Source organism: Stenella coeruleoalba, assembly GCF_951394435.1.
Source record: "Stenella coeruleoalba genome assembly, chromosome: 3".
Classification (NCBI taxonomy): domain Eukaryota; kingdom Metazoa; phylum Chordata; class Mammalia; order Artiodactyla; family Delphinidae; genus Stenella; species Stenella coeruleoalba.
In genome coordinates this window covers 140979215-140993490 of record NC_137148.1, presented here as the reverse complement: position 1 = coordinate 140993490, position 14276 = coordinate 140979215, and the positions used below count along the sequence as shown (strand labels likewise).

General features: G+C 35.9%; 1 protein-coding gene across 49 annotated transcripts in view; it reads right to left on the bottom strand.

Moving 5' to 3' along the window:
* Positions 1-14276, bottom strand: part of LOC307184329 (teneurin-2-like) — a 2867364-nt gene that overhangs the window by 2134087 nt on the left and 719001 nt on the right. For 5 of the 49 annotated variants that reach the window (XM_079917760.1, XM_079917746.1, XM_079917762.1 and 2 more), the window contains exon 11: positions 8838-8894. The exons of the other annotated variants lie outside the window; for them this stretch is intronic. The gene's annotated coding sequence lies outside the window, so the exon portion shown is untranslated. The remainder of the gene's footprint in view (positions 1-8837; positions 8895-14276) is intronic. 49 annotated transcript variants of the gene reach the window in all.

Genomic DNA, 14276 nt, shown 5'->3' with positions numbered 1-14276 from the left:
CTTAAATCTATATAGTATATGAGTCTTTGAATAAATTTCTACTAAATATTAGAGAGTAGAAAAATACGATTATGTATCTTACCTTCTCTTTTATAACATCTTTACTAATTTTCATAAGCATTTAAGTAATTCAATATAACCCCCTAAAACAAGACCAATATGCCCACTACTATTCTTTCACTAAAATTCATGTAGATTATAATTGATATGGAAATACAATAATGTGCCTATCAGCATAAAGGTGGTCCTTAATGCAAAAATCAAAGACTTTAAGACAGAAAGTTAAATTTGGAGTTGGCATTACTCTAGCTTATTAAGTTGATTAGATTCCTCTTCACCCAAATTCTCTTCCATGCTCCTTTCAGTATCCTTGAGATATATAGATATAGACATATAAAGCAACATTATCTACTATAATCACTGGTTTAACTTATTGGTCTCACCAATCACCAATCATCACAGTGCCTGATGTAAGATGACAGACAATAATATTTATTGAATAAATATCTGATTTTGTCAGTCAGCATGATTTCTAAAGCTTTGTTAGTAATGCTGACTTCTTTGTTAGTAATGTTGATTTTGTTTTCCCAAGGTAGATTTGTGGAACATTTTGCTATTTTTATACCACATGGGGAAAGGACAGACATTTATTTGCCCAACACATTCTAAAGCATGTAGACTCAGTCCTTCCTACACCTAAGCCCTTCCCTCATACGAGAACACTTTTTATTTTCCACTCAAACTGCATTTAAACATCACTGTGATTCTTACCCTAAACAGAGCTGAAAGAATGGGTTTCACTCTGACAGTTTTCCTGAGCATTTAACCTGGATGTAGCTTTGTTCATTGCTTGGGACTGACATCCACACACTGCTATATGTAAAATAGATAACCAACAAGGACCTACTGTACAGCACAGGGAACTCTGCTCAATACTCTGTAATAACCAAAATGGAAAAAGAATTTGGAAAAGAATAGATTCATGTAAAAAAAAAAAAGAAATATCTTTAGTAAAGATAGGAAGTAGGAATGCTAGTCAATGCTGATGCCAGAGTAGTTGGAAGAATTTAATTTTACTTGGAATATTCACTTCACTTAATTAAATTCTACTTTGATTAAACTATTTTTCAGTTCTGTTCTTAATGATGTTGAGAAATTCGTTTTCTATTGCATTCTTTCTTTTGCACAGCTTCTCAATCTTGAGACATAGTTTTCCTATGTACTATCCATTCTTTCTTATATTCTTACAACATTTCAACCATTAAACAGGGTTTACTATTAGAAAAAAACTGTAAATCAAGTGTCTAATTATGAAATAACTTATTTAAATTATCTTTTGAGCCAGATTGAAGTAAGCTAAAGATGATCTCAAGTTAAATGAAAAAAATGTGGTTTTATTGAATTACTTCTCACATGGCTACAACCAGAGATCAATAAATTCCTAAAGAGTAGCACACAGGTGATTTTCACCCATAGATTATGGGTTTAGTTCTGAAATAAACAGTGAAGGAGGATATCTTTTTTTCTTCATGAACTTGTATCAAAATAGATGGTGATGGTGTTATATGGGATGAATTGGAAAGAATCATTATATGTTAAATCAACAACGCAATTAAGAAACAACATGATTCTTCAATCTTTTAAACTCTCCATTTACTTTAATTAAGCTCACACTGCAAAACCTTTTTTTTCTTGTTAAACATATAATGAAAAAGATAAATTAAGAAAGAGGAAGCTCCTTCACTCTTGTTTTTTTTTTTTTTTTTCCTGGCTGTGTGGGGGGGAAATAGGGGATTAGAAAAGAATCTCTGGAATTAATTGGTTTAAAATTCATATTTAGGGGCTCCCCTGGTGGCACAGTGGTTGAGAATCTGCCTGCCAATGCAGGGGACACGGGTTTGAGCCCTGGTCTGGGAAGATCCCACATGCCGCGGAGCAACTAGGCCCATGTGCCACAACTACTGAGCCTGCACATCTGGAGCCCGTGCTCTGCAACAAGAGAGGCTGCGACAGTGAGAGGCCCACGTACCGTGATGAAGAGTGGCCCGTGCTTGCCACAACAAGAGAAAGCCCTTGCACAGAAACGAAGACCCAACACAACCATAAATAAATAAATAAATAAATAAAACACTTCCTAACATTAAGAGGTAATCTTTAAAAAAGAAATTCATATTTAGCATAGTCCAGTTTATTACTGATAACTGTGTTAACTGTTCTATAAAAACAAATAAAATATACTGAAAAAGGAAATGGAAATTAGATATAAACAGCCTCATCTTGACTCTCCAGTTGCAGTGTCTGGCAGTTAACTCTGCCCAACACAATGATCAAGCCATACATCACTGGAGAAAAGCAGATACACATCAATCAAACGTGTTCTTATGGCAAAGAGTGTGATAACATTAGCACATTTACACAATATTACCCTGTCTATTAAGCCCCACTTTTCCTTTCAAGGTCCTCAATCAGATGGTATTGTAAAAATGGGAGGAACCGTGTTTAATAATTCTTCATTCAGGACTTCCTAGTTGACTACAAGTTTCTTTGAAACGACAGAATAAAGGTAAGAACCCTCTCTTTTATTTGTTAGAATCAATAAATAAATTTTGATAAGAAATGGATCCAAATGCAACTTAGTAGCCTCAAAATATAATATTAAGTCGGTTAGACAGATCTCTTATGACACTCAAGTGACTGAAATTACTTTTAAAAATTCAATCTCTGAATAGAAGGATTAATGGCTATTCAACAAATCAAATCCACACTAATGATGCCATAAACTTTAAGACAGGTAACTAGCTACTGATAATTGAAAATTTCCTTTAGCTGGCCCTCCAAACTGAGTGGTAAGAGTAATATAACATGGTGATAAAGAATCAATACAAAACAGTATACAAAGTCAAGGACTAAATTGTATGATGTACTAAAAACACTACAGGCTTTCAAAGAAGAGAATTATTAATAAAGGGTCAGTCAATAAATCTCTCATGGAAAATAAAATTTTTCATTTAACTTGAAGTTTTAGGTTCTGAATAGGTAAAATTTTATATTCATGCGAGGATAAAAATGAGCATAGAGTTCATGGAGATAGAAGAGTGTTTTTTGTGGAAGAGAAAAGAAAATAATCTGATGAAGGTAGAAATGTCTGTTAGGCAGACATAGTTAAAAAGGTAGCATGTGCTCAGATATTTTTAATCATTTGAAACTAGACAGAGAATTTTAAACTTGATTAGAAAGTAATTCATGTTTTTGGAAAGATTAAATTCGTGAATTTTTTTAGAAGAAAAGAACTTTTAAAGGACAGTTGCATGACATGTAGAAACGATGGTTTAGTTGAGTCAAGGAGAATATTTTAAAAGGTTACTGAAGGGATCCTGTTTTGTTCAGTCTGGTACCAATAAGAATAAAACCACCAGAGTAACACAGAATTTGTTGTCCTACTAAATTTGCACAATGAATAAGAGGAATTGGTCAACATTTCAAATTGCAAATTTGGTAATATAGAAAATATAATCTTATTGAAAGAAACATAATATTTAATATAATGTAAAAGTGGTCTTGAATATCCGCTTGTTACACCTGTGAAACAATCTGTCTTATATGTTCTTTCCCTAGTTTTATAGCAAACCCTTGCTTTTAGACCCATGTTTCAATGATCAGTGAAGTATTACCCACTTAAGTTCCTGTCTTCTGGAGTCACTAATATTCCTTAATTCTCCTTAAAGTTTATCTGTTATGTGCCTTTTATAGTTTTTCTCTTGCCACAGAAATGGTCATTTGACTGTGTAAGTGTAGTTTTAGGATGTATTCATTTACATAATTATTTTTGTGATATTATTCTAGGTTAAATTCTCTGCCAGATACTGGACACAATGTTTACATGTTGTTTTAATAAGCAAAAGAAGTGAAGGTATTAGAAATATATTTAGAACAACCTAATTTTCTGTCCTACTGCTACCATACTTCAAGAAGAAATTCAAAGTACTTCAGTAAGTCACAGATTCTTTACCAGCATTAGGAATATTTCTGACTCTTTGACTCCCCCAAAATAAGTTGTCTAGTTGATTCTGGCCTCTCTTTTCAGAATAAAATTTAAATAAGATACACATTTGAATTCTAGGAACTGTTGCCCACACATCAAGGCATGAAATCGTAGGGCATTAAAATCCTTTACTCTGCAGGCAAAGGTGCCGATTAGGAAAACACAGAGCTCTATATAAATCCTCCAGCAGATGATTTACATGCAATTAAAACAATATTTAGAATTTATTAGCTCTACCAAAAATTCATGGAGATAGAAATAAAAACAAAAAGAAACATGCCTCAGCTTTACAATCAAGTGCAGATCCTACAAAACACTGAATGTACAGGTCATAGAGAATACAGTGTGGCAACCAAGTGAAACTCCCATGAAGACAGGGTGGAACCGCAGCCTAGCACAGAGAGTAAGGAATTAAAACTAAGTGCTCTGTAAAGACCATCTTTAAATGCACTTGAATAAAGACCAAATCTAAGATTTTACACTTGAGATACTGCAGAGGCCAACTATCTGCAATCAGTAATAAGGATACTGACATAAGGAAATATATACTCTGGCATAAGTTAGTGTAGAGCAAGAAGAGTATCCATAAACTGGCCAACGAAAAGAGAAATCCAGATTCAATATAATTAAGCTAAGAGTCTTCCAGGAACCTAAGAGAGAGGCTCTGGTGAATCCCAATGGATATTATTTCCAGAAAACTGTATGTTAGGTTTAAATTAACTCTACTGCTAATGACATAGAGTTCTTTCATAGTATGGATTTGGGTACCACATTAAAAAAATACTCCAGCTATATATTTTTTAGACCTGTATATAGTCAATATTTCAAATTCTGACTCTGTGGCAGCAACCAGGTAGGCACAACTTGGAATATTTTGGAATGTTTTATAATACTGGCAGAAAGTGTTTCCTTTTTTCTTTTTTCACCATAATGCATTCAAGGAAGATTTCTTGAGACTTTTAATATGGATTTTTCCCCTGAAATTAATTAATAACAGTTATCAAAAATAGGTTCATGCCCTGAGTGAAAAGAAACAATTAACTAGTTTAGGATAATTAATTCCTACAACTTGTATACTTTTCAGGGACTACTTATATATGCCAATATTCCTTTGGCTGTCTGCCAAATAATGAGAGGCTTTTTTTTTTTTTTTTTAAGGTTAGCCATATCATCATTACTGAGACTACTCTAAGCACCGAGTTGTATATCGGAGAGAATATGCTCTCCTTATTACTTTCAACTCATACATTTTAGTTTTATCCATAAACTGAATTTCAGAAAGTATTTGCCTGTTAATTTTCCTCCTGATGAATTATGTTAGATTACCTTTTAAAATTCATTATAAATCACCAGTGTTTGGTGGGTCCTTTAATTTTAAAAACTTGTTAATCAGTCCTATCACAGAATTTCTTGCGTATTACATCATACTTAGCAACATGTAACAGCTGAGAAGTAATGGAAACCTAGAAGAGGTATATTAGATATGCCATACATAGGAAATAGGAAAACACTGAGATTAAAGAAGAGGTTAAAGGTTGAGGGAAGAGGGAAGAAATTTAAAAATGTTTAATATAAAAGAAAGCTGCTATAGGGACTTCCCTGGTGGCACAGTGGTTAAGAATCTGCTTGCCAATGCAGGGGACATGGGTTTGATCCATGGTCCGGGAAGACCCCACATGCTGCAGAGCAACTAAGCCCTTGCACCACAACTACTGAGCCTGTGCTCTAGAGCCCACAAAAAACAACTACTGAAGCCCACATGCCTAGAGCCCGTGCTCTGCAACAGGAGAAGCCACCACAATGAGAAACCCGCACACCGCAACCAAGAGTAGCCCTCACAACTAGAGAAAGCCCACGTGCAGCAAAAAAGACCCAATGCAGCCAAAAATAAAGAAAAAATAATAATAAATTAAAAAAAATAAAAGTACTCCACAAAGAGTATAAAAAAAAAGAAAGAAAGAAAGAAAACTTTTATAAATTAACTGAGCTCTACCATAGCACTTTCTCCTTGATGGCTGCCATTTTAATTGAACCTCTGTAAGGTGCATGTCTTAAAGGTGCCATTTGGCCTTTGAAACACAAATTTTGATAGTTTTCTCTTTACTATCTGAATTGAATTGTTTGTATGACTGAAGTTGGTTTCATTGGAAGAATGAAAGGAAACAGTGATTCCATGATCAAATAATGTAGAATATTTTGGTAGAGTAAAATCTGGGTAAAGGCACAGGAGAGGAAGGTGAGCATTTTAACATGTTCATATTTATTTAAATTTCAAGATAAAACTCAACTTTTGGTCAACTTAAGTAAATCACTAACTCAGAGGTAATTTAATTCATGTATATGGTCAATTTCTTTGATGGAAGAAATATTGAGATCAGCAAAAGAAGTTTTAATCCATGGAGGTAAGGGGTGAAAGACTGTTTCTACCATGTGTATTATGCTTCAGAGAATTATAAACAAGTAAGGATTTAAAGGGACCTTATGGATCACCAAATCCATTCTGCCATTTTGCTTCTACATACATTAATTACCTGTATTAAATTAAATCAAAATGTTCCAGAATGGCTGTATGGAGCTTGACAAATCCTCTCTTCATAGAAAATGAGAAACTGGACAAAACTGTCAAAAACAACCATTTTTAATCTCTGGAAATTGATTTTTAAAAAGGTATAAAAACCGGAAGCATTTATTTAAGAGAATCTATTGAACTTCTATAAGAAATATAGGAGTCTGTAGTATTTATAGAAAGGGCTGCCATATCCTCACCACCCTGCTCTGTGTTACAGAAGTTTTATACTGGACAAGTAGGGCAGCTCCTGTACTCTCTTTCCAACTTCAGAATGTACAAGTTCCACTCCCAGCAATCCCAGGGCAGCCTGTGAGGACAAATGACTCCCATCATCTTGAAAGCTCCAACTCTGTATTGCAGAAGTTCTGCCCAGGATAGGCATGGCAGGCTATGTGAAATAGTCAGCTAAGTGTCCTTGTCTGAGGGGGCTGACTTTACTTGCAGCATAAAATGAAAAAACAAACAAACAAACAAAACCCCACAAAGCCTGTTAAAACCCAAAAGAGAGATCATAGTGGTCATTATCTAGGGAAGACTAACAACCCTACTGTAGGAGTAGAAATAAACAAAACAGCAGACCAGAGAGAAATTTAACAGGGAGACCCAGAGACAGAGATAGTCAAAACGACCCTGCTAAGATTACACTCATGGCTGGTGGACTGGAAAGCTGAGTACCAACACAAAATTATGCCCACACAAGGGCAATGGAAGAGAAGATTTGTGAGCCCCTAGATCCTGGCTGAATGTACAACAGATCTGCAAACATTCTGAACTTCTGAAGGACCCCCAAGACACACACAGATCCACTGGCAGTGCGTGGAAGCCTTATGGCCTCAGGGGGCTTAAGCACAATTTCTGACCAACCACTGGCTGACTACTAAGCTCTAGTGATTTAGGAATCCAGACTTAAGTATTCTTTTTTTTTTTTGCTGTACGCGGGCCTCTCACTGTTGTGGCCTCTCCCGTTGTGGAGCACAGGCTCCAGACGCGCAGGCTCAGTGGCCATGGCTCATGGGCCCAGCCGCTCCACGGCATGTGGGATCTTCCCGGACCGGGGCACGAACCTGTGTCCCCTGCATCGGCAGGCGGACTCTCAACCACTGCGCCACCAGGGAAGCCCATAAGTATTCTTTTTTTAACAAAAATGTGAGCGATGATATCAGAAGCTGCATACTATAAAGAAAAGAGACTTCACGGAATTTATAAAAATAAGTCACTACACAAGCAAATATAAAGCAGCAGTGACAACCAATTCTGGGGGATGAGGATCACAGTTCAGAATTACTATATATTTTACAATTGTAAAATGTCTCAAAAATTATGAAATATGCACATAAAAGTATGTACGAACCATATAGTGAAAACATGTGGGCAATAAAAAATGTCTTTGGAGGTACCCAGGTGTTGGGTTTAGTAGACAAATACTTCAAATCTGGTTTTATAAATATATTCAAAGCAATAAAAGAAGCTATGTTTAAAGAATAAAAGGAAGGCATGATAATAACCTAGCAAATAAAGAATATTGATAAGGAAATAGAAATTATGAAAAAAGAAGCAAATAGACATTCTTGAGTGGAAAACAAAATAATTGAAATAAAATATTTATGAGAGGGACTCAACAGTAGATACGATCACAAAAAAGAATCAGTGAATTTGAAGGTAAATCAATAGAGGTATTCCAATCTGAGATACAAAAAGAAAAAGAAATAAAATGAATAGAGCCTCAGAGATCTATGGGACACAATTAAGCAAACTGACATATGTATAATAATAGTACCAAAATGAGAAGAGAGGGAGAAAGGGGCAGAAAAATTGTTCAAGGAAATAATTGCTAAAAAGTTTCTGACTTAAATGAAAACTTTACACACCTAAGAACCTTAACAAACACCAAAAAGATAAGCATAAAGAGAGCTACATCTAGACACATCACAGCCAAACAGTTGGAAAGATAAGGCCAAAAAAAAACCCATGAAAACATCAGGAGAAAATAAGTCATTATGCACTAGAAAATCCCATACAGATTAACAGATGACTTCTCATCAGAAACAATAGAGGCAAGAAGGCAGTGGCCAGGATGGTGTTTGAAATGATGACAGAGAAACAAACCAAAACAAAAAAAATAACTGTCAACCAAGAATCCAGCAAACTATCTTTCAAAAATGAAGGCAAAGTAATGGTATAACCAGATAAACAAAGACTGAGAGAATCTGTTGCTAGCAGACCTACCTTACAAGAAATACTCAGTCTGAATGGAATTGATTCCAGATGATAATTCAAATCCACCTGATGAAATAACAAGTGCCAGTAAATGTAATTATAAGAGAAATTTTTAAATCCATTACAGTTACATATTTTGTTCTCCATTTTCTCTTGATTTTTAATTACAAAAAGAATCTGTAAAACTATTATTAAAAAATTATATTGTTAAATTTAATAGATGTCATCTATATGATATTAACAGCACAAAGAAAGGAGGAGGGAATGAAGTTATATTTAAGCAAGAATATGATACCAAGTGATAATTCAAATATATAGAAGAAAAATGCCTATTCAAATATTTTGCCCATTTTTTAACTGATCTCCTCATTCATTCACTTATGTGCCCTAACCATGCTGGTCAGTTGTTCCTGGCACAAGTCAAGTTCCATCTTGCCTTAGGGCATTTACTTTCTGATACTTCTCTGCTTGAGGCACTAGAGTCAGAACTTCAGATCATCAGAATTTATCATGTACGGCTAATTTCATTCAGTACTCTACCAAAAGGTCACATGCTGGGTCTCCCCGTTACCAGTCTAACTAGGACATCATCAAAATCTTTTCACCATTGCTATCCTGTTAGATACATATTTTAGAAATACTCAGACACACAGAACAAATCAGCCAGAAATAGTCATAAATAGTCACAATTCCTATCAGGAAAGACATAAAAACCTGATACAGAACTTACTTTTCTAATAGTAATTATTTGACTTTATTTTGATTCATTTATTACTAAAAAAATTTAAGTATCTACCCAAAATTTATTACCTCAATATTTGCTTTTATTTCTCCTGAACAATATAGATACCCTACTTTTTAATCACTATGATGTGTTTGTTTTTCTCTTCCCAGTACTTTCTGTGCTCAATGAACAAATGTTATAATTTAGGATGTAGCAGGCATTTGAAATGATGAAAACTCATTATTTGACAAGTACATCAACAGGATTGAGTTTCTTAGGAATTTCTGAAAGATCCATCATGGAACTGAAATGGCCTACAAACTCCACTAGATTACATGAAGTCCTGAGCCCCATTTCGAGGTATGCACCATAGCTCTGTGCTACAATTCTACTTTATAATCTTTTCAAAGTCAAAGGCTCTGTGTTTCCTTACTTGTAACTAATTCCTAAACAAGATAATACAGAAGTGTGTGTGAACTAGGGCTTAAAAATATCTTCTATAATGTGGTATGTGAAATTAAGAAATAAATAACAAATACCAATTACAGGATAACTTAAGCTTGAACCTTAACGTCATTAAATAATTTGGTCATACTAAAAGGGATTTAATAGTACCTCTGCCTTATCTCTGGTCAAAGAATGGGCGAAGTTCTCATTTGTATACAATACCAATGTGTAAAGAAACTGAAAGAATAAAATACACTTAACCTTAAAAACATATTTAATTAAATAATTTTCTTTTGGCTGTTGAAAAGGCAATTGAAAATTTCACAGGACTTTGGGTTTATTACAGACATCAATTATCATTGCACTGATAAGTATAAAGGAGCCAGCTCAGAGGGAATTATGGTTAAAAGGAAGCCAAAAAGACTAATTCTTTTTTTTTTTTTAACATCTTTATTGGACTACAATTGCTTTACAATGGTGTGTTAGTTTCTGCTGTATAACCAAGTGAATCAGCTATACGTATGCATATATCCCATATCTCCTTCCTCTTGTGTCTCCCTCCCACCATCCCTATTCCACCCCTCTAGGTGGTCACAAAGCACTGAGCTGATCTCCCTGTGCTACGCGGCTGCTTCCCACTGGCTACCTATTTTATATTTGGTAGTGGATATATGTCCATGTCACTCTATCAATTCGCCCCAGCTTTCCCTTCCCCCTCCACATGTCCTCAAGTCCATTCTCTATGCCTGCGTCTTTATTCCTGTCCTACCCCTACGTTCATCAGAACAATATTTTTTTTTAGATTCCATATATATGTGTTAGCATATGGTATTTCTTTTTCCCTTTCTGACTTACTTCACTCTACATGACAGACTCTAGGTCCATCCACCTCACTACAAATAACTCAGTTTCATTTCTTTTCATAGCTGAGAAATATTCCATTGTATATATGTGCCATATCTTCTTTATCCATTCATCCACCGATGGAAACTTAGGTTGCTTCCATGTCTTGGCTATGTTACCTGTGCTGCAACGAATATTGTAGGACATGTCACTTTTTGAATTATGGTTTTCTCAGGGTATATGCCCAGTAGTGGGATGCTGGGTCATGTGGTAGCTCTATTTCTAGCTTTTTAAGGACCCTCCATACTGTTCTCCATAATGGCTGTATCCATTTACATCCCCAACAACAGTGCAAGAGGATTCCCTTTTCTTCATACCATTTCCAGCATTTACTGTTTGTAGATTTTAAATTAATTAATTAATTAATTTATGGCTGTGTTGGGTCTTCATTTCTGTGCGAGGGCTCTCTCCAGTTGTGGCAAGTGGGGGCCACTTTTCATCGCGGTGTGCAGGCCTCTCACTATTGCAGCCTCTCTTGTTGCAGAGCACAGGCTCCAGACGCGCAGGCTCAGTAATTGTGGCTCACAGGCCCAGCTGCTCCGCAGCATGTGGGATCCTCCCAGACCAGGGCTCGAACCCGCGTCCCCTGCATTGGCAGGCAGATTCTCAACCGTTGTGCCACCAGGGAAGCCCCTTGTTTGTAGATTTTTGATGATGGCCATTCTGTCTGGTGTGAGGTGATACCACAATGTGGTTTTGATTTGCATTTCTCTAATGATTAGTAATGTCGAGCAGCCTTTCATGTGTTTGTTGGCAATCTATATATCTTCTTTAGAGAAAGGTCTGTTTAGGTCTTCCACCCAGTTTTGGATTGGGTTGTTTGTTTTTTGATACTGAGCTGCATGAGCTGCTTCTATATTTTGGAGATTAATCCTTTGTCAGTTGCTTCATTTGCAAATTTTCCTACTATTCTGAGGGTTGTCTTTCATTTTGTTTATGGATTCCTTTGCTGTGCAAAGGCTTTTAAGTTTCATTAGGTCCCATTTGTTTATTTTTGTTTTTATTTCTATTTCTCTAGGAGGTGGGTCAAAAGGGATCTTGCTGTGATGTATGTCATAGAGTGTTCTGCCTATGTTTTCCTCTAAGAGTTTGATGGTGTCTGGCCTTACATTTAGGTCTTTAATCCATTTTGAGTTTATTTTTGTGTACACTGTTAGGGAGAATTCTGATTTCATTCTTTTATATGTAGCTGTTCAGTTTTCCCAGCACCACTTATTGAAGAGGCTATCTTTTTTCCATTGTATATTCTTGCTTCCTTTATCAAAAATAAGGTGACCATATGTGTGTGGGTTTATCTCTGGGCTTTCTCTCCTGTTCCATTGATCTATATTCTGTTTTTGTGCCAGTACCATACTGTCTTGACTACTGTAGCTTTGTACTATAGTCTGAAGTCAGGGAGCCTAATTCCTCCAGCTCTGTTTTTCTTTCTCAAGTTGGCTTTGGCTATTCGGTGTCTTTTGTATTTCCATACAAATTGTGAAATTTTTTGTTTTAGTTCTGTGAAAAATGCCATTGGTAGTTTGATAGGGATTACACTGAATCTGTAGATTGCTTTGGGTAGCAGAGTCATTTTCACAATGTTGATTCTTCCAATCCAAGAATATGGTATACCTCTCCATCTGTTGTATCATCTTTAATTTCTTTCATCAGTGTCTTATAGTTTTCTGCATATATATCTTTTGTCTCCCTAAGTAGGTTTATCCCTAGGGATATTATTCTTTTTGTTGCAGTGGTAAACAGCAGTGTTTCCTTAATTTCTCTTTCAGATTTTTCATCATTAGTATATAGGAATGCAAGATATTTCAGTGCCTTAATTTTGTATCCTGCTACTTTACCAAATTCATTGATTAGCTCCAGTTTTTTGTTAGCATCTTTAGGATTCTCTATTCATGGAACATGTCACTGGCAAACAGTGGCAGTTTTACTTCTTTTCCAATTTGGATTCCTTTTATTTCTTTTTCTTCTCTGATTAATATTGCTAAAACTTCCAAAACTATGTTGAATAATAGTGATGAGAGTGGGCCACCTTGTCTTGTTTCTGATCTTACTGGAAATGCTTTCAGTTTTTCACCACTGAGAACAATATTGGCTGTGGATTTGTCATATATGCTCTTTGTTATGTTGTGGTAGGTTCCCTCTTGCTTACTTTCCAGAGACTTTTATCATAAATGGTGTTGAATTTTGTCAAAAGCTTTTTCTGCATCTATTGAGATGATCATATGGTTTTTCTCCTTCAGTTTGTTAATATGGTGTATCACATTGATTGTTTTGTATATATTGAAGAATCCCTGCATTCCTAGGATAAACCCCACTTGATAATGGTGTATGATCCTTTTAATGTGCTGTTGCATTCTACTTGCTAGTACTTTGTTGAGGATTTTTGCATCTATGTTCATCAGTGATATTGGCCTGTAGTTTTCTTTCTTTGTGACATCCTTGTCTGGTTTTGGTATCGGGGTGATGGTGGTCTCGTAGAATGAGTTTGGGAGTGTTCCTCCCTCTGCTATATTTTGCAAGGTTTGAGAACGATAGGTGTTAGCTCTTCTCTAAATGTTTGATAGAATTTGCCTGTGAGGCCATCTAGTCCTGGGCTTTTGTTTGCTGGAAGATTTTTAATCACAGTCTCAATTTCAGGGCTTGTTATTGGTCTGTTTATATTTTCTATTTCTTCCTGGTTCAGTCTCGGAAGATTATACTTTTCTAAGAATTTGTCCATTTCTTCCAGGTTGTCCATTTTATCGGCATATAGTTATATGCCTTGTGCAGGTCTCCTGATGGAGGGGACTGCCTGTGTTCTGGTGGGTGGGGCTGGATCTTGTGTTTTTGGTGGGAAGTGCCATGCCCTGTGGTGTGTTTTGGTGTGTCTGTGAACTTAGTATGATTTTAGCCAGCCTCTCTGCTAATGGGAGGGGTTGTGTTCCTGTCTTGCTAGTTGTTTGGCATGGGGTGTCCAACTCTGTAGCTTGCTGGTCGTTGAGTGGAGCTGGGTCTTAGGATTGAGAAGGAGATCTCTGGGAGACCTTTTGCCATTTGATATTACGTGGGGGTGGGAGGTCTCTGGTGGACCAATGTCCTGAACTTGGCTCTCACACCTAAGAGGCTCAGGCCTGACACCCAGCTGGAGCACCAAGATCCTATCAGCCACACAGCTCAGAAGATAAGACAGAGAAAAAAAAAGAAAGAAAAAAAAATAATAAATGAAGTTATTAAAATAAAAAATTTAAAAAATATTAAAAAGTAATAAGAAGAGAGCAACAAAATGAAAAAATAAATCCACCGGTGATAACAAGTGCTAAAAACTATACAAAAAAAAAATGGCAGACAGACTCCTAGGACAAATGGTAAAAGCAAAGTTATACAGACAACATCACACA